Here is a 6399-nt window from a genome sequence, read left to right on the forward strand (position 1 = left end):
ATAAAACAAGTTTTAAAAAGAGACTTTTCCATTTGATTACATTTTGTATGATGGATTATGCAGAAAAAGTAGAATTGGGCTGAAAGATCTATCGCTTTATCACCTCTTCAGGTTGTAAATCGTGTTTTTAAAAAGTATCTAAGTAACTAAGTAACTAAGTAATTAATTACTTTTGAAAATAAGTAATCAGTAAAGTAACGGGATTACTTTTTTGGGAAGTAATCAGTAATTAGTTACTGATTACTTTTTTCTAGTAACTTGACCAACACTGATGTTAGCATCACTGACTTTGCTAGCTAAACTTATCAGTTAGCAACCCAGCGAGTAGTCCATTTAGGCTGAAACCAGCACAAACATCCATGTCAAAAGTAGGAAACTAACGTTTTCTTACCTGGAAATAATAAATGAAGGCACTTTAAAGTCTTTGTGCTCTTAATAGTTATTCTGCCTGTCGTTTTTTTCTTTTGTTCCATCTCTGCAATCTATTCTTGTGTGGACCCCTCTTTAGATACTGGTTTTAGTGAACTAGCTAACACTTGCACTGAGAGCCTAGCTAGCATTGTTCTTGGCACCTCTATAATTTATTGGAATGCAAAAAATAAGCTTAAGGCATAATTTATATACCTGATAAACTAAGACCTTACTTCTGAACAAGATGAAGTAGCATCCGCCTGGACCTCAAAGCCACCACACTGTCTCTAAATTGGATAGACTAGTTTTTGGAGCCAGCCTCAAGTGGATGCTCTTGGAACTGCAGCTTTTTAAACCTTTTGTGTGTGTGTGTGTGTGTGTGTGTGTGTGTGTGTGTGTGTGTGTGTGTTTCACCACTAGGACCAACACAGTATATACAGTGCTGGTTGTCCTTGAAAATGCTCTCTAGCACTGGGAGTAAGAACAGACCAGAGCTCTCTGCACTCACCCAGGCGTACAATGGCTCCAAACAACCCTAATTATATCGAAGCAAATCTCAGCAGGACTTCAGGGGTTAAGTGTTTGACCTTTAGGGTCACATACTACATGACTGGGAGGAGGTACACAATCACCTACTGCTGGTGTTGGGTTGACGGTAAAAACATGATCTTATGCACTTTCTGTGCCTCCGAAGGCACTTGCATAAAGAAGAGGTAAACATCAGGAAGAATAAGAACCACATAGAGGTAAACAGTGTGACATGCAGGTATCAATCATGGTATAACTACCCCTAAAAATAATCTGCTAAGTGTCAGCTGAAGATGCTTAAATGAGAAATGTTTTTGTTACGTGGTGTCAAATGATATGTTTCAGTGGGAACACAGTTGACTCTTGCTTTGACAGGTGATGAACTGACGAGTAGACTCTGATATTATCTACCACCGCTACAGCCATGAGAAAAGGGAGACAAGAACAAAAACGGAAAGGCATGAGGCAAAGAAAACCAGAAAGTCAGGGACATGCCTGTCAGAGGCTTCAAACTGAAACTCTGGGAAACAGAGTAATGAGTCAGATAATGTCGGATTGTCACTCACTGTCTCTCCTATTAATGATTATCTGCATTTCTCTGATGGATATCACCGTAAACTCAACATGTTTTGGCTCTACACTTAGGACGTAAAGAAAATGTGAACATTTAATCCAATGTAGAAGGTAATAAAGCCAAACATTGATGAATAATGACAATAACTGTTATGACAAACACTTCACTTACATCAGTATGAGCAGCTGTTTTTGTACCACGGATATTAAGGATTGTATGACCTGAAATTGCAAAGCATTTAATGACTAAAATATATCATGACAGTGCTAAAGTTTGCTTCGCTAGGCCTGAAAAGGATGTAAGTGGCCTCAATGACGAGATTTGTGTCCCAACAACAGCGACTCAGACCTTGTAGGGCTAACAGTTTGATTACCGAAGTTTAAATATTTTAACACTTTTATTCCCTACACATCACAAACTTAAACATTTTTTTATTTGGCGTTGTAAAAATAAAATGTGAATTAACTACCCAACAAGGTAATTTTTGGATGCATACTTCTGAGTATTCCTGGAGGCCCCATCTAGTGGTCCGTAGAGGAAATGCAGCTGGAAGCACCAAGCGGTTCAGTTGAGGTTGTAGTTTCATGAAAAACATTTAAAGACTTCTTCATAATCAAAACAGCCACAAAGTCCAGAGATTCTTCAGACTAGGAGGGGATTACGAGACATTTATGGGATGTTTTTAGCGCCACGGTAGCGGGCGTGTGGAGGAATTAAGCCGAGTCAATTATAGAGTAAAGTTTGTGGCCTAGTCAGGTGACACGCAAGAGCTGTTTTATCATGTTGCGCAGCATTAGCTGGTCTGCCACAAAACACAGGAATGTTAATGAACGGAGCCCCGGGGCACACTGCACGGCGCACACTAACCTCAGGTAAATAAGTTGCCGTAACGTTTGGCAGGTCTGACAGGTGAGGAGCTTTGATCCCCACAACCAGCGCTGAGTGTGTTTTCTTTCCTGCTGATTTATGATGAATGAGGAGCAGATGTAATTTGTTTTGGGAGAGGTCATGAATCATCAGTCATACATTTACAGTATGTGACATGTTGGTATTACCTGTTGCCTTGAGAAACGGCTATAAAAAGGGAGCTCACGTGTCTTCAAACTGTAACTCCAACATCTCAGATCAGGTCTTCATTGCATGCGTTTAGCAGAAATGGCTGAACATGAAAGAAATAAAAATGAAAAACATAAGAAAAACACATTCTGTGCCATGTGAACAGTCAAATGATCAAAGAGCTGGTAGAGTGGCATATAGACAGTATACCCAAATATTAAGTTATAATGCCATTTAATGGACCTCAGCCAACTCCCATTACATAACCTGGCATAAAACAAACTTTTGCAAAGAAGAAATGAGCACCAAAGGCCTCAGTCATGCAGGAACCTCCTGGCAGCCTCCAGTTGGTAAGTATAAATGTGCATTTCTCAGCTGGTTGGTGTAAACTTGCTTTTATTGTTAGCAGATTTTCACAATCACCTGTAGTTTGCATGAAGTACACTAACTTGTCAACAAGTTAGTGTATTTTAGACAACCAGCTGCCGAGCAGTAGTGAAACTTTAAACTCAAGAATATTTATTTTCAAAATAAAATATAATTTTTTTAAAATGACTTTTCACACAGTTTGACTACCACATGGTGAGAAATTGATGACTGTTTACAGACAATTCGGCATCTTCTGTGCAAACTACAGCTGACCGAAGAAACCTGCAGTTGAAACGACATTTTTTGTGTGACACCAAATATACCTTTGCGAACAATTTTACCTAGTGACTGCCAGCCAATTCCAGGAACCGGCCAAGAAACATATATTTTATCCTGGTGGCCGGGGGCTAGCTAACAGCTGTCTAGGCCATTGTCTTTGGGTTGGATAAAGCAGCAGAAAACTAAGGACTTAACTATCTGCTTGGCTTCTTTTTTCAGTAATGTGGACTTGGATGTATTTTTACTGGGCAGTTTAGTCTAAGGTGCTTTGTGAGGCAGTGGAAAAAAACATTTCAGTGACCTAAAACTGCTTAGAAAACCTTTGGCCGGGGCACAACAATGCTTTACTGTCAGCTGCATGCTGAATAGATGAGTCCTCTCGGTCCATTTTGGGTTGATGTTCCATCAGAATATTGACGGGGTTTTCCATCAGAAAGAAATTCTGGGGGAAGCTGATGCACTCTCACAGGAAACTGCGGTGTTTCAAGGCCATGCGCAGGTAGATGATATCAAAAAGTCATTTTCATGCATTGAGTAGATTTCAAGATGTGGAAAAAGCAGGGGTTTCAATTTATTTTCCAATAAGACTGCATGGGAAAGAAGCATTCCTAGAAGTTAATCTCTAAAAGACTTACCGTTAGTTTGTTCCTGTTTAGTAAATCACTTTGTTTCTTCCTCAGGTGTCAAAAACGTGCTGTGGTTTAAAGGATTTGAGCCCTGGTGTGCGGTGTTTCCTCAACAAAGTGTTTGTATTCACAGGCACTTGGTTGGTTAAAAGTGCCACAGGGTAATAACAGAGACAAACATCCCACGCTGAGCTCAGAACGGAGGCTTCATTAACATGGGTGTGGAGATCTTAGTACACCAATCTGTTATTACCTTTTCTTTGGAAGTGTTATTTATTAACATGACTCCAGACTATGTGGTGACAGACAGATTTTTATTGCATGCATAATGTTCTTCGTATTGGATATGTATGAATACCTGCATGGATACTAGTGGAGAGTATAAACGCTGATTATTATTTCATATTTCATGTAAAATTAAGGCTTTATGGCCTTTTGTATTTGGTCTTTCCACCCCTTTGGGACACGGTCTGGGTATCCTTAGGGACACTATATACTACTTCACGTGTGGTACAATAGTTCAGGGTGCACTCTGCCATTTGCTCTATGACATATATATGCCCAAGCAGTTAAGATGTTTGTGCCATTTTTGTCTAAACTGAGCTGTTCTTACATTCTTTTTCTCTTATGACTAAACTACAAAATGTAAAAATGTTTTAAACTTTGGCCATTTTATTCAGAAAACAAACAAGTACCATTAGAAAAATCATGTTTGAACTCTGTATTAAAAAGTTTTGTCTGTGAGCCAATAAGTGCTTGAAATCAAACCTCAGAAGGTCAGGTGAGGGAGAAAAGCACCAGACAAAGGCAAAGCAAAAAACAACAACAAAAAAAGCAGCGCAAAGGAGAGGAATAGGAAACTGTTCAAGAGTTTGATTTGTTATGTGGTGGTATGCCAAAAATGTTTTATTAATTTACTTAATAGCTTAATTATTATTTTTTACATTAACGTGAGAACTGTTAAAACTTTGATGTTTTTATGCAACATGGTTGTGAAAGGCACCGGGTCTCACCAGCGCAGCCAAACGAAATAACAGAATAAAAGTTTTAGATCCATCAGAACCTGAAATAAAATATATCAGGAGGACAAAAAACTACTTCTACCAGTACAGCAAATATGACTATAACACAGTAATTCACAATTTGCTGTGAATCACTAACAAGTCAAGTCAAGTCATCTTTATTTATATAGCACATTTAAAAGACATCAAGTGTCGGCCAAAGTGCTGAACAGAGGGATAATATAATAAAAGAATTAAAATAGAAAGAAAACATTTTAAAAAGAATTGTAAGACATGTAAGAGTATATAGCATATAATGTACATGCAAATATGCACATACATCTATAAAACTGTACACATTCACACACAAGCACACATATGTGTGAAAATATGGAGCAGGCCATGTTTCCAGCTTCCTAACTATAAATTTAAAATATTGTTGCATGTAAACTTTGTAAACAAAAAACAAAAAAAAAAAACTGAGAACAAAAAGCTGAGACTCATTCTCAAACATAAAAAAACACAGAGACGGGGACGACGAATCAGAACGTTTCATCTGCACTTCGTTCAGAAAAACAAAACAAAACAAAAAGTGTAGTTACTCACATCAGTATCATCTCAACATAGTAGGCTACAAAGTGTGAGCAGTTTTATCTGGACACATATGGAAGATAAAGCCAGACACTATACCCAAGAAGAACAAGAACAACTTGCATGCTGAAACCTTCTGTTTGGTCAGTGTCCGTATTTTCTCTATTGCATTTAGTCAATCTAGACCCAAGAGGGCTGAGAAAATGCACTAAATCTGTGACATCTACATCCATCTCACCCAAATGGAGGGTAAGATGGATGTAGATGTGAAGGGTAGTTTCACTTTCACAACAAACTGTTCTTACACACACATTTCCATGTCATAGAATGCATTGCATTGAATTTAATTATACCTGTGGACACTGATACATCACTGTTTTCCTGGTTTAAAACTAATCACAGTTTAATTGTTTTTAATCCTTAAAGAATCTGTGGCTGTTTTCACATTTTTGCAGTTTGAACCTTACAATGTGTTACAGAGGTTTTTTTTAATACTTGTTCAAGAAAAATTACAAATGCAATAGGATTTTGATATTATAGATGTTTTTATAGATGAACAGCAGATGCCTGCCCCTCCTGGAACCTGATTCTGCCAGAAGTTTCTTCTTGTTAAAAGGGAGTTTTTCCTTCCTAGTCTTGCCAAGTGGTTACTTGTAGGGGATCATCTGATTGTTAGGTTTTTTCTTTATTACTGTAGGGCAGGGGTCGGCAACCCTAGGCATGAAGGGTTAACTGATGGCACGGCCATAGCTGGATTGGCCATCGGGCATACCGGGCATTTGCTCGGTGGCCCGATGATTTTTTAAAAAAATTTTTTGTAACGGTATAAACAATGAAAGGTGGTGGATTGGCCAGATGCTGGCCGGTGTGTAAAAATATCTCAATTGTTTGGTGGTGGCATCGCGGAGCTTCCACAGATTCAGTAAAATTAACAAGTGGTGGAGGCCAGCAGGTGGATGAGGGA

This window comes from Pundamilia nyererei, unplaced genomic scaffold, assembly GCF_000239375.1.
Source record: "Pundamilia nyererei isolate P.nyererei 1_Seehausen unplaced genomic scaffold, PunNye1.0 scaffold00220, whole genome shotgun sequence".
Taxonomy (NCBI): Eukaryota; Metazoa; Chordata; class Actinopteri; order Cichliformes; family Cichlidae; genus Pundamilia; species Pundamilia nyererei.